This window comes from Mastomys coucha, unplaced genomic scaffold (assembly GCF_008632895.1).
Source record: "Mastomys coucha isolate ucsf_1 unplaced genomic scaffold, UCSF_Mcou_1 pScaffold22, whole genome shotgun sequence".
NCBI classification, from domain to species: Eukaryota; Metazoa; Chordata; class Mammalia; order Rodentia; family Muridae; genus Mastomys; species Mastomys coucha.
Window position 1 is genome coordinate 112321088 of NW_022196905.1, and position 20595 is coordinate 112341682.

Sequence of the window (20595 nt, forward strand, 5' to 3'; positions counted from 1 at the left end):
TCGCTCTCGCTCTCTCTCGCTCGCTCTCGCTCTCTCGCTCTCTCTCGCTCTCTCTCTCTCGCTCTCTCGCTCTCTCTCGCTCTCTCTCTCTCTCTCTCGCTCTCTCTCTCTCTCGCTCGCTCTCGCTCTCTCGCTCGCTCTCTGCTTTGACAGGCTGTATCTGTTCCCACCTCAGGCCCTTTGCTCTAGCTACTTCCTCTTCTTTTTGTAGTTGATCCGTCTGACTGCTTAAGGTTGCTGCTCAATGCCCTTGCCTCATGGAGGCCTCCTGGGTTACCCTATTTCAGGAAGGTCCCCATACTTCAGAAGCGGTCTGTCACATCAGATTAGCTTATCTGCATTCTGGAAGATTCTGTCTCGCCCCTCGGGATGTGAAATCTCACTCCTTGTCTCCTTACCTAGGATAGGGACCTCAAATATCTTGTTCCTAGGCATAGCTCCGACAGTTTGGATGAAGCTGGGCATCCCATAAGTATTTCTTAGAAAAATGAAGTCAGTGAAGATCAGCCCATGTGGAGAGCTAGGAAGGTGATCAGAGTTGGGAGAAAATCTGGATGCAGAAAGGAGTTGAAAGCATGTATTTGGTGCTGAGTGCCAGAGGTGTGGCTAGCAGACAGAGACATTTTAACAGGTAGAGGGATATGCTAGAACCCTGAGTTTTCCTGCAGGGCCTGATATTTAGACCAGAAATCAAGAGTGGGGAAGAGAGCCTGGAGAGAAGGCTCAGTGGTTAAGAGCTGACTACTTGCCGCTCTTGTAGAGGACTGGAGTTCAGCCTCTGCATATGCTAGGCAAAGCTTTGGGAACCTCTCGTGAAGATTTAACCAGTACAGATGGCCAAGCAAGGGCAGGGAGCTAGAGGAAGCTGGCTTCAACCTGACACTGAATAGCCTCAGGATTGTCTCAGCCAGCTGTTCCTGCATGACAAACCACCCCAAATCTTAGTGGAAATTACAGGGACGATTTAGCTCATGAGCCCGTGAGTACTGTGCTGACTTAGGGAAGGCTGCTGGAGCTGTTCACCTGTCAGCAAGCAGTTTCTGGGTCAGCCTGGGGTGGCTGGGCTGCCATGGTTCAACACCGCAGTTCACTTCTGCACCACGGTGCCTCTTCAAGCTTTCTAAGCTAGAGCTTAGAGCTAACTAACGTATAGCCACTTGTGTCTCCCTCTGACTGTCAAAGTGAATCTGAGCATCATTCTGTTCCAGTTTAGGAGTTTGAGAAGATTCTCTTCTCAATGGGAGCTTGCTGCAAAGCATGTAGGGAAATGACTGAAATGACTGTTGCATGTGCAAGTAACCCATTTTACAGATGGGAAACTGAGGACTAACAGCAATCATTGGCTTGCTTGAGGTCCCAGCTCACGACTGGACCATCTAAGGGATCCTTCTTGCCCCAATGTTCTCCTATCTGATTTTTTAACTTTCTCTTTGCTACCTTGCTCTTTAAGACAGGGTCTCTCACTTCCTATAACTTACTTATTAGGCTAGGCTGGTGTGCTGAGATCTTCAGGGACTCCATCTTTCTCAATCTGGGATTACAAACTTGACCCAGCTATTTTTCTTGGGCTCTGGGGATTGAACTGAGGTCTTCACTCTTGGGTGCTAATATCTGACTGCCCAAGCCCTCTCCAGTTATCTCTTTATTTTTCATTTTGAGACAGATTTTTACTCTGTAGCCCAAGCTGGCTTGGCCTTGCAATCTTCCTGGCTCAGCTTTTCAAGTGGCTGGGTTTATAGTCCAGTACTACCAGGTCTAGTGATTGAAGCACTTTTTGGTCTAACCTCAGATCATTGTCTTCTGTTCATGTAGAAAGCCAGAACAGCACATCTCTTGTGGTGCTTGTCAGCTGCCCCCACCCTTGTGGCTGTCTTGCTTCCATGTCTTGGCTTGTCCTGTACATGGTCTGGATAATTCTTTTCCCATTCCCTGAGGCCCATGTTCCATTCTTTCTGGTTTGCCCCACTTGGGCCCATTTTTGCAGAGCTTCAGTGCCCTCTCTGGGGCTGGTCTACCACAGAGTTTGTCACAGCTGTCTGACATCTGGGAGCCCGTTCGTTTCTGCAGGTCTTAGCTCCAGTGTATTTATGATTACAGTGATAATCAGGGTACTAAGAAGCTGCCTCTCCCCCACCTCAGGTCTTCACAGGTCAGCCAAATCTAGAACTACTTATGTCTCTGGCTCCTCAGAGCCTAGAGAGGCATTTGTAATGCTCATTGCGTGCAGACTCTGTTGCAAAGGAGATACTGGGAACAAATAGAGTCTCACAGAAGTCCAGACCTGGGACCCCTCTAGATATTGGGCTTTCTCTTGTCTTTATACTCTTTCCACAGGCAGGTCCTCACTCAGTGTTTGTTGAGTGAATTACTACGTGTCTCCATGATGAAGCTAGCAACACAAGGCAGGGGCTGCCTGACATCACTTAGATGCTAAGATCCTCAAGTCAAAAGATGGAGTTAGGATTCATCTTGTATCCTGCTATCTGCCCTCCCCCCCAATGGCTAACACACAGTAGGTCCTCAGATTCCACTTGCCCTTGATCAACTTACCATAGAAAGAAAAGCTGTCCAGCCTTGGATCCCCCAGGGCTTATTTTCCAACGTACCTCCCTCCCTGCACCCCCTTCTCCCAGCCATGCTGAGTTCTCGCTTCTGTGGTTGGAAGCCTGTCTCTGAGCATTGTGCAAACATGGTTTTGTGTGGTTGAAATGCATTTTTTAAATGTCACTAATTACTCAATAGCCTGTGACCACTCTTTCAGGGTTATAATTGGTCTGTCATGTAAATAGCTAATTAGGGGCCTTGGAGAAGGGGCAGATGGGAGGCCTGCCCAAGGCCTTCTGACTACTTCTTTCTCTCCAGACCCCCACGGGAGACCCTGGGGTCCCTTTCGTCATTGGCTGGAGGAGAAGGGACATTCTCAGGCCCCAGCAGGGACTGCAGACCTCGGACCTCCCTGATAGGCTGGGACTAGCACATACCCACACTCAAGGAATTCTCAGGCCACCAAGTTTAATAGGAACCAACTGTGCGTGCCCTCCGCCCACTCTGGTGCCCAACAGAACTTACTACTTTGCAATCCAGACAGCTCACATGTGTGACACTGCAGTGTGCCAGCTGGCCTTTCCCCCCTGGGGAGCTGGGCTGCTCTGGTCCTGTCCAGTCCTTTCTCTGTGAGCATCCACAGTTGGGTCTAAGGATGTGGAGCTTACTCCACAGAACACATCTTTTTTTTTTTTTTTTTTTTTTTTTTGGTTTATTTTTTCAAGACAGGATTTCTCTGTGTAGCCCTGGCTGTTCTGGAACTCACTCTGTAGACCAGGCTGGCCTCAAACTCAGAAATCTGCCTGCCTCTGCCTCCCAAGTGCTGGAATTAAGGGCGTGCGCCACCACCGCCCGGCTCACAGAACACATCTTACATCTGCTCTCCTACCTCTTGGTGTCTCAAAAGACAGGATGTCTTTTGCTTTGCTCTAGTGAAAAATGGGTTTTAGAGTTGGCTACTGGGTGAAAGTACTTTCGGCCAAGCCTAACAACATGAGTTCCATACCCTGGACCTACACAGCGGAAGAGAACCAACTGCTCTCTCACCTCCACATGCCTGCCATGGAATATGTGTGCATTCATGTATGCATGCGCATTCACATGCATGTGTACACACACACACACACACACACACACACACACACACATACACAAACAACCACATAAATAAATACATTCAATTAAAACAATCAAACCATACGCAGCACTGCTTATCATCCCAGGCAAGATTTGAGATACAAATCTTCTATCTGGTTCCTGGGAGATTTCTCTTGTCAACAAATGGGAAAGCTTGAAAGGCAGGTGTGGAAAGAGAAAGCCAAGCATGTGGACTCCATCATCTGGTAGGATATTTGCTACATCGGTCGTCAGCGGTGAGGCAGTGGGCTGGGCTGTGTCCTCGCTGAGTGTCCCGATGACGGGGGCCCTAGCTTGTGGGGGTCCCAATGACGGGGGCCCTAGCTTGTGGGGGTGACTTTCCTGAGCAGAGCTATGCTGTCCTGGCTTGGGATGGGCCTCTCTGACCCACCTGGCTACACCCAGGCTTCGGTCTGTTTCTCGGAGTACCGGAAGTTTAAGGGCGTTCCGCTGATGTGGCTGAGGGGTCTGGAGAGAGCTGCCTAAAGGGGCCTACCTTCTTGGCGTGCACGTTTGGAAAACATAGTCAAGGCCTTGGTCCCCTCTAATCTTAGTGACGTCACTAAGGTTTAAAAATGGGCCAGTAGGACTGGAGAGATGGCTTAGAGGTTTACAGCACTCGCAGCTCTCACAGAGGACCTGAGTTCAAATCCCAACCAACACCCATGTTACAGGTATCTCACAACTGCGTAAGTCCCACCCCAGGGGCTCCAATGCCCTCCTGCATGCATATACATAAATAAAAACTGCAAAAATAAAGCTTTTTAAATGGGCCCAGTTAGGTGACTTGGTTGTGTGCTCGCATGCACGCACACACATATATTTTCTACCTAGTAAAACTTTGTTTCAGAGAAACAAAAGGAAAAAAATCTGTTTTGAGATGGGAAAATTTATTCAGTAACCAAATTAATCAGCTTATTTTCATTCATCAATTTGACTCAGGATTTTAAAGAAAATTGAAAATTTAGAAATATAGAAGAAATTATTACTATTTATTTTTTTAAAAAGGTCTTATAATTTTCCCACCTAACACACCCAGTTACCACTTTGGAGAATCTCTGTCTCAGCCATTCTCCTGTAGTGGTTTAGGTACCTGGCACATACATGCACACTTGAGTATATGAAGACACAAACATGCAGGACAGGGTTTATTTTGCATTTATTTACTTATTTACTTCTTGTGTGTGTGTGCAGGTCAAAAGTCAGCTTCTGGCGCAGGAATTGCTCACGTTGGTTTTGGAGACAGAGTCCCTCACTGGTCTGCCCCTTGCCCATCAGGCTGACTGGCAAGACTCAGGGACAGCTGTCTCACCCACTCAGTGTTGAGGTTCTAAGCTCAGGCCACTATGCCTCACTCTGACTTTTTTTTTTTTAACATGGGGCTGGTGGTGGAACTCAGGCTTCATTGCTTGCAAGGTAAGTGCTTTACTGAAGCACTGAGCTGTCTGTCTCTTGTCCTGATGATCCCCCCGCCCCATTTTTAATCTTTGACAGTTTCATACTGAAATATAATGATTTTTTTGTCATGGCACGCCTCTCTCATTGTCCCCTTCTCCTGCTTGGGTCTCCCTCCTACCTTCACATCTCCATGTGCGCACATGCGTGTGTGTGTGTGTGTGTGTGTGTGTGTGTGTGTGTGTGCGCGCGCGCGCGCATGCGTGGGAAGGGGAGAGGGAGAGAGAGAGAACCAAGTTTACTGACTGGCTCATGGGCCTTCTCAGAGGCCACACACAGCCCCAGTGGTACTGGAAGCTGAAACTGTGCCCTGTGTTTCCTGTGACATGGGGACACGGGTGCTTGGTCCTATTGTAGAGTTTATGAGGACAGGGTTTCACTAACTTATCAGAGTAGGAGTGCACCAAATTACAGTTAAATAACAGCCCTACTGCTGGCATTCTGGGAGTTCCTAAGCCCTCACAGTTACAAACAAGGCACTGTCTGTTGTGATTTTAAAAAGAGAAAGAAATATTAAGATATGTTCTATGGGGGTGTGATGAGGTGTGGGGGAAGGGAATGTCTCAGTGGCCCCTCTTCCCCCTGAGGGACCAGCCTGGGGAGGGGAGTTAAGAGGGTAGTGGAGGCAGAGAAAGAGAGGTAGAGAGTAGAGAAGTAGAGGCTGGCCATGACCATGTGGAGAGAGGTGGGGAAGGAAATGGGGAGAGAGGGGGAGCAAGGAGGCTAGAGGCAAGGGAGAGAAGCAGGAGTGACACAGAGAGGAGGGGGCAAGTAGCCCCTTTTATAGTGGGCCAGGCCTACCTGGCTGTTGCCAGATAACTGTCGGGGTGGAGTCCAGACAGAATATTAACAACCCCGGTTTTGGTTTTGTTAAAAAATGAACGAATTAGAAAGAGGTGATGGCGAAGCAGGAATAGGGCCGTTGTGATATCTGGCTGCTTCCTGCTGACATTGGGGCGATGTGTCTCTGGGGAATCTAGAGGAATGGGTATGGGGAATGTTTGTCCAGTCTTGGGAGAGTTGTCTGTTTTCTTGCTGTCCAGGGTCTGTGGAGCTATCTGAGGACAGGTCAAAAGGAATGGGTCTAGTAGAAGTGTCTGCGTCTGTGACAGGAGATGAAGCATCTGAGGTTGCTTCTCGGGAGCTGCCCCTGGATGTAGTAAGCGCCTGGACTTGACCAGATGTTGAAACACACTATTATAGGTAGAGAGTAAGATTGAATACATTTGGGAGAAAGAAAAAATTTCTTAAGATGTACATTTGAAACCCAGAGGAATTGGAATTCCACCCTCTGGAAGAGGTCAGGCAGATGTACTGATCTGGGTGGAGCCTGTTTGGTCCAGGAGAGATAGATCTGAGTAGGTTTTCTGTAGATAACAACATGAGTTAGCAACATGAACAGTCTTAAAGATGAGCCTTTTGTGGAGCCGAAGGAACAAGGTTAACAAGTTGAAAAAGTTGGATTGTATAGTAGAATGTTTTATTAGAGTTAGGCAAATTTATAGGAACTCAGATACAACAGTGGCATAGCAAGAAGAGAAAATATGAAGTCTTTAATTAACAGAAGCAGAGTTTAGGTAAGGAGATAACAGATTACATCTATGGAAGATGTTTTCTATAGCTGTCGATGTAGTCAGAAGTCTGGGAAATAAACAACAATCTAGCAGTTATTTCCTGTTTTGTCTTTGTTGTTTGTTTTCCAAGCCTCGATCTCACCTCTCCACATAGACAAAACCAGCCTGGAGCTGGAAATCCTCCTGTCTCAGGCTCCTGAGTGCTGGGATTGCAGATGTATACCACCACATGTTGTAGTCTATGAAACCAAGACTTGGGGAATACCTTTCTTTCTTCCTTCCTTCCTTCCTTTCTTCCTTCCTTTCTTTCTTTCTTTCTTTCTTTCTTTCTTTCTTTCTTTGTCTGTCCATCTTTTTCTGTTTGTCTGTCTATCTGTCCTTCTGTCTGTCTTTCTGTCCGTCTTTTGTTCTTTCTTTTTGTATTTTTCTGTCTGTCTTCCCCTTTCTTTCCTTCCTCTTGTCTATCTGCCTGTCATCTGTCATCTGTCTGTCCCTTTCATTTTTCTATCTATCCACCTTTCTTTTCTTTCTTTCTCTCTTTCTCTCTTTCTTTCTTTCTTTCTTTCTTTCTTTCTTTCTTTCTTTCTCTCTTTCTTTCTTTCTGCCTATCTGTCTGTCTTTCTTTCCTTCTTTCTTTTGTTCTTCCTTTCTTTTTCTGTCTTTATTTCTCTTTTTTCCATCATGTCTTTCTGTCTGTCTGTCTTGCATTCTTACATTTATTTCATGTCTAAGCATTGCATATTTACATCACTCCCACCCCACCTCCTCTTTGCTTCATGTCCCCCATTTCCCTCTCAAATTCATAATCCTTTAACTATTATTGTTACATAAATTTGTATGTGTGACATGCATATATATAAAACAACAATAAGATGTATATGTGTGTGCATATATGTGCACATGTATATAAACATGTACCTTGGTGGGTCTATTTAGTGTTGCTTATATGTATATGTGCTCAGCATGATCCCGTGGGATTGGGTAACCTATTGAGGAAAAGTCCCTCCAGAGGACTGGCTTTAAAGCCAGGACATTCACTGTGAGGCAGTGTCTTTTATCTAAGACAAGGAAGCTGCCAGCATGAAATCACAACATTGTGGCTGCCTACACAAGGTCTGCTTGCAGTGACAACACTAGTTGACATCCCAATGTGGATGCAAGGAATCTCACTATGTCCCATCCCTGACTGAAGAGCTACAGGTGATTCATGGTTGTTACCTCTAGAAAATGAAAGTGTTTTCCTTCCCCTTCCTCCTTCGCCTCTTGTATTTTCCTTTAAAAAATATTTTAGTCTCTCTCTCTCTCTCTCTCTCTCTCTCTCTCCTCTCTCTCTCTCTCTGTGTGTGTGTGTGTATGTTTTGTGTGCGTGTATGGTGTGTGTGTGTGTGTGTGTGTGTGCATGAATGTTAATGCCATATCAAGCTTATGGAGGTGAGAGGCAACTTGGGGGTTTCAGTTCTGTCCTCACATGGAGGTTCAATAATTGGACTTGGGTATCAGGGACATTTACCTCCTGAGCTATCTTGCCAGCCAGTATTTTCTTAATTCTTAGAGTTTTCTTTATTTTAAAAACTATAATTTGGGGAGCTGGAACTATGGCTCAGAGGTAAAGAGCATTGGATGTTCTTCCACAGAGCCTAGGTTTGACTCCCAGCACTCACATGACAGCTAATACCAGTTCCAGGGGCTCCGCAACACTCTCTTCTGGCCTCCTTGGGCACCAGGCATCTGTATGATGCACAGACATACAAGCAGGCAGAGCTCCCATACACATTAAAATAATAAAATAATTAAAATTTTAACTTAAATTTGTTTTTATTATACTTTCCATACATCCATTTATTCTTTATACATCCATTTCCCTTCTTCAAGTCTTCCCAAATTCTGCTCAACAGGTGGCTCCCAGCTTCATATCTTTGATAGCTCACAGAGTTCAGTTCCAGTTATTCACATCTGTGTGAGTGTGGGGCCATCCATCAGAGCGTGAGTGCTCTACCAGTGGGAACACCCTAACAAATGATTCTCCCTTCCTGGCAGCCATTAGCTTCCAATAGCACCATAGTAAGGTGCAGGCCTGGAGAGCCCCTCCCCATCTAGGCTGGCATTCTCTTTGGGAAAGGTTCTTGGAGCCATTAAACCCAATGTGGGGGCATTTTAAGAATCCAGACTCATATTTTTTCTCTTAAATTTGGTTTTATTTTTGCTAAGATACATTCCATGTGACATCTGGAGGTTTCTCTCCAGTTTCATCACCAGAGGGAACAACATATATTCATTCATTCATTCATTCATTCATTCATTTATTCATTCACCATCTACTGAACACCCACTTCACTCCAAGCCTTGGCCTGCCTGTTTTTCCAGTTAAAATGATGGAGGCTTCCCAGGTGGGAATCAGAATTCTCAAAGGAGCTGAAGCTATGATTCGTTTCTCCTTGGCCTCAGACCTCCCCTGGGGCCCTCCGCCTCTTTGGAGGAGGCGCCCAATGGTCTGGTATTTTCAAGGTGTAAGCTAGCACCATGCACCCAGGAGACAGAGGCAGAAAGCGTCCCTTCTCTAGGCCCTTGGAGTGGATGCTTAGGTGTCTACCGGAGCATTAAGCACTTGGCCTCCTCGCCCCCTCTTCTCTCTGACAAAGCTTTTACACGGAGCACGAGTGCCCATAAATAACAGGCCAACCTATAAATAAATACAGCTGGGAGCCCACAAAAGCCCCTGACAAATGCTGTTTATTTAATTTCTCAAGTGTGGTCCATTTGGGTGCAAGGAGAAGAGCGCCTGAGCTTTAACTAGGCCAGCATACTGCTGAGGCTCCCCTTTCCCATCCAGGGGCCATCTTGTTCTCTCCCTGACACTTTGTTGCTCTTTGTGCAACAGCTGAGCTGTCTGAAGCTAGGGGCTGGGGAGAAAAGAGCAGTTTTCAGGCCTTTCCCAATGAGGCTTACTCATCTCTGGGAAAGACAACTCTCTGTCTTTTAGCCTGGGTGGCACCAAGCCAGAATGATCTGTGATCTATGTCAGTAGAAAGACCTAGAGCACACCTTGCTTCTTACTGAGGTGAGGATGGGGGACAGGGATGAACAGCAGTATGAAACATCTAGAATATAACTGATTTCAGAAGCAGGTATGTAGTGGGTTCTCTGTTTCCTGCCCTTTGCAAGCGCCGTGCTTAGGACGCCCGTCTCTTCTTTTTCCTACAACCAACTCTTCCCTAGTGTTTCCTGCTCCCCTGGAAAGCTTTCTCTGTTTGACAACAAGCAAGGGACCAGAGCCACTTATTTGTGTAATCTTGCAGCACCCCTTAAAAATCCCATTTACCATTTAAATGACATTATCCTCTCTGTAGTTACTGGTTGATCACTTGCCTAGCTCACCTGAATGGCAAGTCTCCCTACTTCTCCTCAGATCTGAGCCACTATGGCCTCTCATGAGCTTCCCCATGCTCTGCTCCCGTGGCCTCTGCTTATCAAGGCAACCTGAGAAGGATTTTGGAAATGCTGGTCATGTTCACTGTGTTCTCTGCTTGGGACCTCTCAGGTACTCCTGTCTCACTACCAATGAGTGATGATACAGACCTACCCATGGCTTGCTAGGTCTTGAGAGCAGAACCCATGAACTCTCTGACCTCATTTCCAGCCACACCCCTTTTGATCACTCTGTTCCATCCATGTTGCTCTTCCTGGGGTTCTAGAAGAGTCCACACACAACCCACCTAGAGAAGGTGCTCATTCCTTATGTTCTTGAGATTCTCCTGCATCAGCATCCGGTCCACTGGCCTACCTTGGTCATCTTCCTAGAAGTTCTCAGCATGTGCTGACTCTGTTCCCATCATGTGCTTCATGTGATAGAGCATGCATTTCATCAGCTCAGTACTGACCTTCCCTATGTAGCATGCCAGTCACCACAAGGACAGTGTCTTGTAATTTTCTACTCCTCTCTTCTCATGGCCTAGACCAGTCACTGACACATAGAGAATGCTCCATGGAACTATCTGGCTTATACAAATGTCATATTTCAACCAATGAAAAGCCTCTGTTGGGTTTGACAAGCAAGGCAGCTTCTGCTGCTGGGGGTTAATCTGCAGTTGCCTGCTTACCTTTGTTTTATTTCATTTTTCCCACTCCAGCTAAGGGCAAAGAGTCTCCAGCAGAGGTCTTAGTAATTCATGGTGGAATGTGGTTAGGACATGGAGATATCCTCTCCCCATACCCCAAATGAAATAGGACAAGAACAGTATAGTTAGAACCCTGGGCCAAAGGAAGGAGGATACCAGATGAAGTCTAGACAGATAGAATCTTCCAGAAAGTTATGCTTTCTTTGGAGCTAGGGAGATAGTGAGATAGGTAAAGTTTTACCTTGCAAGTATAAGAACCAGGATTTAATCCCTGAAACCCACATTAGGCCCTTTTAGTCTCATTCCCTGAGGTGGAAAAAGGTGGATCCCTGGGGCTTGCTGGACAATTATCTTAGCCTAGTTGATGAGTTCTAGGCCAGGAAGAGACACTGTCTTTAAAAGCAAGATGGACGGAGCCTGAGGAACAAAAACTGAAGTTGTCCTCTGACCTCCACACACATGTGCACGCACACATGCATTGCCCCTCCCTTCCCAAAGAATACACACACACACACACACACACACACACACACACACTTTTACACATTTAATTTGATCCTTTGTGGATGTCTGATAAAAGGTGCCTCATTCCCAAGTGGCAGTTGTATGCTATTTGGTAGTTGAAGGGTGCTTTTAATCTGGTAGCTCTGAGTTTGAGCATGAACTGAGGGGCCATGTGTTGACCAGGAGATCTGCCTGTATGTTCACAGTAAAGGTTGTTCGGCTATGCACATGGTCCTTGGATGGACCTCAGGGTCAAAAGATCGTTGAGGTGTCTCACACAGCCCTGGCTCTTTGCTTGATCTGAATAATGTATGCATTTTCCTGCTTCTATGATGCGCTAGGGCTCTGATTTATGGCCACAAAGGCACCTCTCCACTTGCCCTGGCTTTTGTTAATGACCTCTCATGAATTATCCACGAAATGAATGTTGGATGAGCTAATTAGGCATTAACCTTACATTAGCCATCAACCACACGATTGGACCCTTCACAGCTACTAAAATGCCAGCACTGAGCGGTAATTATCCTAGAGAAGAGGGTAAAAGGACCAGGGGTGGGAAGCAAGGAAGATAGAAGTTTGAGTATGACTGGAGGAGGGGAAGGGAGCAGGGAGCAGGCAGACATCAGGAATGTTAGGGACCTGACAGGTTAGCTGTGTGAGAATGGATGAGTAAACACCCTTTGACTTGACACCCAGAATGCACCAAGCTTTGGGGAATGTCCCTCTCTCCTGTGCATATGGAAACTAGAAGCTGATTCTGGAGTGTCTGCCTCTGTAGCTCTCCACCTTATGTTTTGAGACAGGGTCTCTTTTCTAATCTGGAAGCTGACGCTTGGGCTAGTCCAGCTGGCTAGTGAACCCCTGGGATAGACCTATCTCCTCTCCTAACTGCTGGGGGTACAGACACGTGTCACTGCTCCACCTTTTATGTAGATGTCAGGGATCTCAATTCAGGTCCTTGTGCTTGTGTGGCAAGCATTTAATCCACTGAGCCATGTTCCCAGACCCTTGTGGTTCTTCTTCTTCTTCTTCTTCTTCTTCTTCTCCTTCTTCTTCTTCTTCTTCTTCTTCTTCTTCTTCTTCTTCTTCTTATTATTATTATTATTATTATTATTATTATTAATCTGAGGGTCTCACTCCATAGTCTAGGCTAAACACAAACTTACCCTATAACTTAGGCTGGATGTAGACACTCAATCCTCCTGCCTCAGCCTCCTGAGTCCTGCTTTGTCCAGCTTCTGCATTCTACCCCACCCCTGCTCTCTTTCCCTCTCTCTGGAAAACTTGTTCTTAATTATCAGAGTTAAAGAACGCCCAGCCCATATTGCCTTCCCTGAGCCATCTTGGAATGGTCAGCCATGTTTAATTTCTGGTAGAATTGAACTAGTATCCTGACTTGGACCAGGAGTAATTGGCTAAGTAAAGTTGGATGAAATTCTTCTAACAAGTATCTGAGAGGTCTTAGATAATTAATGTAGATAGATAAGCTACATGGTGATAAGCTGTGAGATTGACACATATGAAATACATGTATGTGAACACACATACACATATGTACAAACGTTACAGCTTTCAGAACACTTTCTTGTCTGTAATTCAACTTAATTTATGGACTATACCAGAGATACAGTTCAGGGCTTTATTTTTGTCCATTTACCAGGTGGAGAACCCAGGATGGGGCTCAGTTGTTAAAGTGCTTGCCCAGCATGTGCAAAGCCCTGGGTTCTATCTATAGCACTTCATTAACAAGGCATGGGGTGGTTCCAGCTCTCTGGAGGTGGAGGCAGGAAGATAAGAAGATCAAAGTTGTTTTTTATTACACAGCAAGCCTGGGCTATGGGAGACCCTGTCTTGAAAGAATGGGGGAAATTGAGAGTCTCAGGGGAGGGGAGCTTTGTCTGAGGGGAGGAGCCAGGAACTGAACTTTGGTCTACATTCGAGGATTTGTTCTGTTTCCATGGTGGAACTGGCCACCATGTCTCTTTCCCTTTTTGTAGACACAGTGCTTGGCTATACAGTGAGGGACATGTGGGATCAGGCTGCTTTGCTCTTCCACTAACTGAAACTGTCCTGTCATGTAGGAGGCCATGTTGTGCATCATGTGACCAACATCCTCCATTCACCCTAGCCCATGACTGATTGAAAGAGAGGCAGGTACCTGCTCAGAGGCAGGCAACTCGGAGGTTTGCTGTGAATAGGGACCAGACAAGTCAATTTGATGAAGACTTTTAGAGGCCTGAGCTAAGTGTATGTATAGCCAACCTGTGAGTCAGGACAAGAAACTGACCTGGGACCAAGTCAGACAGAAGGCAGCTCGGGGTGGGGAATTGTGGGAGGTGCTATGACCACCAGGGCTAGGTAGCAGGATGTCAATCTGTGTGAAGCAAGAAGGAAGTCCAGTTCAACAGAACTTAGCTGGCAGTGGTTCAAACTTCTAGAGTCTGATATTGCACAGTTTATTTTAGGCATATTTAAGTACAGAACAATTTTGGGGAAAGTTTCCTGGTGTGACACAATCCACAGTGTACAAGGAGGCATACTACATCAAGACTCTTTTAAAAGTACTTGTTATTTCTTCTAAGAAGATGTTCTATAGATAAGCTGCCTGCATGTATTACCTTAAGGGCCTAGGGAAGGATCTGGTGTGGTTCATGCAGATAGCAGAGAGGCCATCTGGGCTATTAGCCACCTCTGGGCCTGGTTGTGGGAGCTAATGTGGTGATCAGCACAGACACCCGAAGGGAGAAGGGGAGGGCAAAGAGAAAGATGAAGGGGTGGTAGGGAGAGCAAAGAGGAAGAATTAGAAGAAACCTGAAGGAGAACAGCAGGGAGAAAGACTGTGTAGTCACATTGCTAAGAGACTTCCCGACTTCCTTACTTAGTCCCCAGCTTCTGTTCCAAACTCTTCACTCAGAAGAGTTCACTCTTCACCCCCACTCCTGCATCTGCTTGGAAGCCCCTGGAGAGGCTCTTACCCAAAGCACAGTGTGCTAATGGTTAGCTTTAATGGTCAACTTGACAGGACCCAAAAAGTCTGGGGAGAATGTCACTGAAGGACTGTCCACCTCACATCAACCTGTGGGCATGTTTGTGAGGGAGTGTCTTGATTGTCAATTGATGTGCGAAGATGGAGCCCAGTGTAGGCGGCAGCATTCCCTAGTAAGGGGGATCCTGAATGTATCAGAGTTGTGAGACTGGATGGAGCAGAAGCCAACAGACACAAAGGCACGCCTTCATGCTCTCTGTTCTTGGGACTAGCTGTTTGAAGTTCTGAATTTGACTCTCTCAAATGATGAGTGGTAACCCGGAATTGTAAGCAGAAATAAGTTCTTCTCTCAGCTGAAGTGCTTTGTTTCAGAGAAGTTTATCACAGCAACTGAAATAAAACCAGGACACCAGGCTTTCTGGACTTCACATCTGTGTATCACTAGTACAACACAGAAGTAAAGAAGACATGTATTGATAACTGCCTCCTAAAGTTTATCATATAATCATGTGGATAAGACAGTAGACTTCCTTGTCCTCATGGAATTGAACATGGGTCCAATAAGGTAGATAAATTAACTACCAATGTGGAGTCATAGGGTCTGCCTGGTAGACAGTTCTCTAGGTGTGGGTGCTCCCCACCTCAACTTACGTGGATGTTGTTTCACACAGTGTTAGATGTCCTTGTAAAGTAGGACTGTACAAAAGACCACACTTGTCATAGCTGCGTAGATAAATGCATTGTGGGAATGAATATCATCTCTGTTTGTGTGACTCTGTGTTCCCCTGTACTCAGACACTACCCCCAGGCAGTGTGGCAGTAGGCAGCAGTGGCCCAGAATGATGTCAGGTGACAAGAGGCAGTTTGTGAATTTGTGAGTCTGAAATTGGAACGGACCCCTTCATTCCCTTCTCATGCCTGACCCTCAGCCAGCATGATGGTGACTTCACCTGGCATTAGTTAAATTTCTGCCTCTGTGGCAAAGAAACTTGACCAAAACCAACCTAAGAGTGTGAAAGAGGGTGTAGACTTCAGACTCCAGAGGGGTAGAATACCTTATGGTAGGGAAATTGTAGGAGCTGGCCGGACACACTTTCATCTCCACACAGGAAACAGAGAATGCTATGGGGGCGGGGGAGAGAGAGAGAGAGAGAGAGAGAGAGAGAGAGAGAGAGAGAAAAGTGAGGAGAGGTTATACACCTCCCCAAGTGCCATGCTCCCTCCAGGAAGACTACACCTCCTAAAGGACCCATAGCTTCCCCAAACAGTGCCACCAACTGGGAACCAAGTGTTAAGACACCAGTGCCTATGGAGGACACTCCTCATGGAATTCACATCACTGTCGTCTTGACTTGGATTTAGAACCACCTAGGAGACTCAGGCAGACTTCTGGGTGTGTATATGAGGGAAAGATGCCCCAAATGTGAATGACCCCCATCTCAGGACCTGTGGACCTGGATGGAACAAAGGTGGGCAGAGGGAGAGAGAGCTGAATGTGGGTATTTCCACGTCCACTTCCTTACAGATAGTACTAAGATCTGCTGTGCTCCACAACAGCATGGTAGGCTGAAAGTGAGAAACGTGCTCCTATCAGTTCTGTCCTTCAGGTACTTTGGTGGGGAATACACACACACATACACACACACACACACACACACACACACACACACACACTCCGAACAACAAAACAAAAAAACAAAAACAAAAACTGTTTGTGTCTAAATTCCCTCTGCAGACTCTGTCGGCCGGGAGGTGTGTTGTCTCAAGAGCTGATGCTGGGGCACACGAATAATGCTTTGATTTTATTAAAATTGGAAATGAACCCACATTCAAGACAAGGGGTGGCTAAACTTGCCTTTGCAAAAAAAATTGCTGTGGTTTTTAGATCTCTCAAGATGGCTTCTGGGGAAAGCATATTCGAAACCACCAATTACTCTCTCCAGCCTTACCATTTTTCTTTTTCTTTTTTAGTTTTAGATGAGCTAAGGCTTTGGCGGTACAAATTGCTTGGGTTAGTTAGGATGCTTGGGGTGAGGCAAGCTGTGGCCACCTAAGGTGTGTGGGTGAGTAGTTATTATTCATAACCTTGGGCTTCTACAGATGGCTTTTCATGATGGAATTGGATGAGGGGCCTGTAGCAGAGAAGGAAGAGATGGTGGGATTTAGCCAGGTAACCCATCTCTACCTACCTGCCCTCTGGATTGGTCTAAACTCTTACCAGCTCAACTCTATTTGCAAATTGGAGTGTGTGGGGTTTTTTTTTCATTTTCTTCTTCTCCTCCTCCTCCTCCTCTTCCTCCTCTTCCTTCTTCTTCTTCTTCTTCTTCTTCTTCTTCTTCTTCTTCTTCTTCTTCTTCTTCTTCTTCTTCTTCTTCTTCTTCTTCTTCTTCTCCTCCTCCTCCTCCTTCTCCACCTCCTCCTCCTCCTCCTTCTTCTCCACCTCCTCCTTTTCCTCCTCCTCTTCCTTCTTCCCTCCCTCCTTCCTTCCTCCCTCCCTCCTTCCTTTTTCCTTTCCCTCTTCCCCCTCCTCTCTCTATATATGTGTGAGAGAGATGAGAGAGAGAGAAAAAAGAGAGCTTGTGTGTGTGCATGCATGTGCACTAGTGCGTGCATATATAAAGGCCAAAAGTCCAAAGATCACCCTGAGGTGTCATTCCTCAGGAGCCATCCTCTTTGGTTTTCTATTTGCTGTTTGACATAGTTTTCACTAAATAGGAATTATTGACAGGATGAAGCTAGCAGGCCAGTGAGCTCCAGTGACCACCATGTCTTTTCCTCTTCTACACTGGGTTTAAAATAAGCACATGCCCACTTGAGTTTTTAAAAATGGATTCTGGAGATTTGAAATCAGGTCCTCAGGCTTGTGCAGCAAGCATCTTACCACTGAGCTCTTTCCCCAGCCCCATTTTTATCTCCCTTGGCTTTTCAGAAAAGGATGCTAACAGACCCATAGCACGAACTTGAGCCCCCATACTTGAGTTCATGTGAAGCATGTGAGCCTGCAGACGAGAGCCTGTCCGTGGCTGCAAACCCATCACACCCATCTCCAGGTCCTCCCTCTCTCCACACTGGGGCACTTGCACTCTATTCATAACTCCCCCGGGCCCTTGGGAAGTCACCACCCTACTTTCTGTCTCTAGGAAATTGACTGTTCTAGTCCTGCACAAGTAGAATTGCACACAGTTCATCCTCTGCTGTCTTCTCTCTCTTGGTACATGGTTATTGAGCTTTATCGGTAGCCGTGTGTATTACAGTTCTTTTCCTCTTTAAAGACTGGATAATGTCCCCTCATGTAATGGTCACTCACAGATGGACATGTGAAGTTGTATTGTTATCTTGGCTGTCACAAGCAGGGCTGGAGTGAACATGGGTGTGTGGTGGGCCTGTTTCCCTGTGCCTCCACTGACTCCTCCAGAGAAAGAACTCAAGTTCACAACATGGGTTCTAGAACTGACCCAGTGACCTCTAGCTCTGCCCTTTGGGCCAGTATCAAGGTCATTTGTCCCCATCCCCTTAGCTAGCTCTCGATGTTGCAGGTGCTGTCCATTGGTCTGTCCAACTTCTACAGCAGATAGGATAAAGGAGAGAGAATAAGGAAAAGACTTGTCCCTTTAGGACAGGGTGGGGAATTTGGTAGCACACAACTTAGGGCCCAGTACAAACCCTGTCCCTTTGCAGCCTCAGTTATCCTGTCTCGAAAATGGAAACAATGATTACTCTGCTCTGTGTACAGCTTGGAAATGGAAAGAAACAGCCCGTGTTGGGGCCAGGCATGCGGAGACACCTCTTTTTTCTTCGTTCAGGACCACGAGACTCAGGGCCATGAAGTCTTCCACTGTGGTTTCAGGTAAGGAAGTATTACTGTCTTCATGGGGATTTGCTTCAGGAGGTGGTGGTGCCATGTGAGGTGAGGCCAGACCTCTAGCTTCCTGCAGGGAAGTCCCTCCTCATGGCTTCCTGCCCTGGGAGATGCTATCAGCTTCCCAGGACCTGTGGCTTGGTGCTAGGACATCCCATGGGGAACTTGCAGCTGAGATGCTGCCTTGGAGCCTGTGAGCAGAGTCTGCCTTTCTCTGTTTTGAACTCCCTGACTCTGGTGTAGTGTGGGCATGTAGGCTGTTTCCTGCCTGGCACAGGGAACCAGCCAGCAAAAGGAAGCAAATCCCCAGCTCTCACATCCTAGTGAAAACGGAACCTTTTGTAGCCTCCCCTCTCTCCTTCTCCCTCTCCCTCTCCTCCCTCTACCTCTCTCCTCCCTCCCCCCTCTGCATATATGTATAAACATGCATGCACATGTGTGGAGACTATAGGTCCATGTTGAGTATCCTCCTCAGTCGTTCACTTAGTTTGAGGCAAGGTCTCTCACTGAATCTGGAGCTCAACCATTGGCCAGCACATGTAGCTAATGATCCTCAGGGATCCTTCTGTCTCCACCTCCCCGGAGCTAGGATGGCAGATGCATGGCCCCTGCATCCAGCTTTCACATAGGTGCTGGGGGCTGAATTCAGGTCCTCATGCTCATGTGCATGGCAAGCACTTTCCTGAGTGAGCCGTTCTACCACAGACCCTCCCTTTCCAGATTCTTAAAGTCTGTACTTTCCTACATCCAAGATGGAGGGACTCTGATGCTCTCTCTTTTGAAGCATAAAGAAGGCTTAGTCTTGCTTCCATGACTTAGGTGACAGATAATTCTCAAGGTCCATTACGGTGGTCGGTCAGTTTGATGGTAAGTGTGAGGATAGAGTGGTCAGTGTCGGTTTGCTGATTTTCCTACTCTCAAATATTTCAGGGATAAGAGAGACAAATTGTACACATCTGCCCTTCATTGGGATGATTGAATCATCTATAGTAGGAGGTACAGAGTATCTGGGGACCAGTGAAAGGAGGCTTAAAAGACAGTTCAGCAGTTATGACTGCTCTCATTGGGGGCCTGAGTTTGGCTCCTACCATCCATATCAGGCAGCTCACAGGCTCCTGTAACTCCAGATCCAGGGGTCTGCCACCCTCCTCTGGCCTCCATGGGCACTGCCCTCAAGTGCACATACATAGATGCACACACATAAAAATAAAACACAGTCTTAAACAAAAGGTAAGTTTCTTGGGGAAAGGAGTGTGACCTCCCGCCCAGAAACCTACACAGAGTGGCTAGAGTACTTTATTTATAAACACAGTGCCTGGTGCACAGGCAGCTCAGGGCATGGGAGGCAGAGTCAGGAGGGCCACAAACTTAAGGCTGCAACAGTAACACCCTGTCTCAAAACGAACAAGCAAAAGGCTGGAGGCTGTGTAGCTAGAGCCCTGGATTGAAATGCACAAGTCCTATGTTCTGTGCTCAGCAATGCCCCTTTCCCCCCAAATATGGGGTACCAGAGAGAAGAAAGAGAAAAACATGAGGAATTGTGGGTAAGCATGGGAATGTAGAGTTTTGAGAGTTAACAGCAGTTTAGTTTTGCTGGGCAGGGGAAGCTGCGGGGTACAGGAAAGGAAGGAGAGGCAGCCAAGAGGAGCCAGGCCCAAAGATTTACCCCTCTCCAAGGCTAAAGTCTGTGGGTTCCATTTAGACTATGGAAGCTACTGGAGAGTTTAATAGGAGGAAGAATTTAGGCAGGCATGAGGACAGTCCCCTCAACTGCCACTACACCGGGAGGCTGGGGTACAGGAGAGTGATGAAGACCAGGGACACTCAAAAGGCAAAACTGGGTCTCATCGTTGGGATAACAGAAACGTGAGATACGAGGTGCACTCCAATCTGCTCACAGCCCCGTGCTTTTATGAAGCATCAGCTGTATACTGAACTTGGTGCAGGCTCCTGGCTTCAGTGGGCGGAGTCTGCCCCAGATGACTGATGCAGGGACAAGCGCTGCCCTAGTTGAGACTCCATGGGCTGGCCCAAGAGAGGAGGAAAAATGTGAAGATGCAGGCACGGGTGGGAGGGATGCAGGGGGAGGAGAGGTCAGTGGGGTCCGGGCTTGGCACGAAGATTTATAACATCCCCGCTCTCGCCCCCCCCCGCCTCCCCCTCGCCCACCCCTTTCTCTCTCTGGCGGCACGTTCTAGAGACACACATTATCTCTATTAATACCAGCCACAAGGTCGTTACTCAGCCACCAACTTTTCCTCCAGCATAAATATTTATACAGCACTGACCTGTGGCTGCCGCGTTTGCCTTTTATTTGATTCCTGCCGCCTCTTGTGCCTTGCTCGTCTGTCGGCTAACGTGTTTAGCTCCACTGTCTGGAACCTTCGGAGCCAGCCAAGTCTCTGAGAATGGCTGGGGGGG

The 20595-nt window shown here is 46.9% G+C and overlaps 1 long non-coding RNA gene across 2 annotated transcripts in view; it reads left to right on the top strand.

Moving 5' to 3' along the window:
- The window catches only part of LOC116070866, an 87353-nt gene that overhangs the window by 64037 nt on the left and 2721 nt on the right, over positions 1–20595 (top strand). For both annotated transcript variants that reach the window (XR_004110601.1, XR_004110602.1), the window contains exon 2: positions 18049–18162. This is a non-coding gene — a long non-coding RNA (uncharacterized LOC116070866). The remainder of the gene's footprint in view (positions 1–18048; positions 18163–20595) is intronic.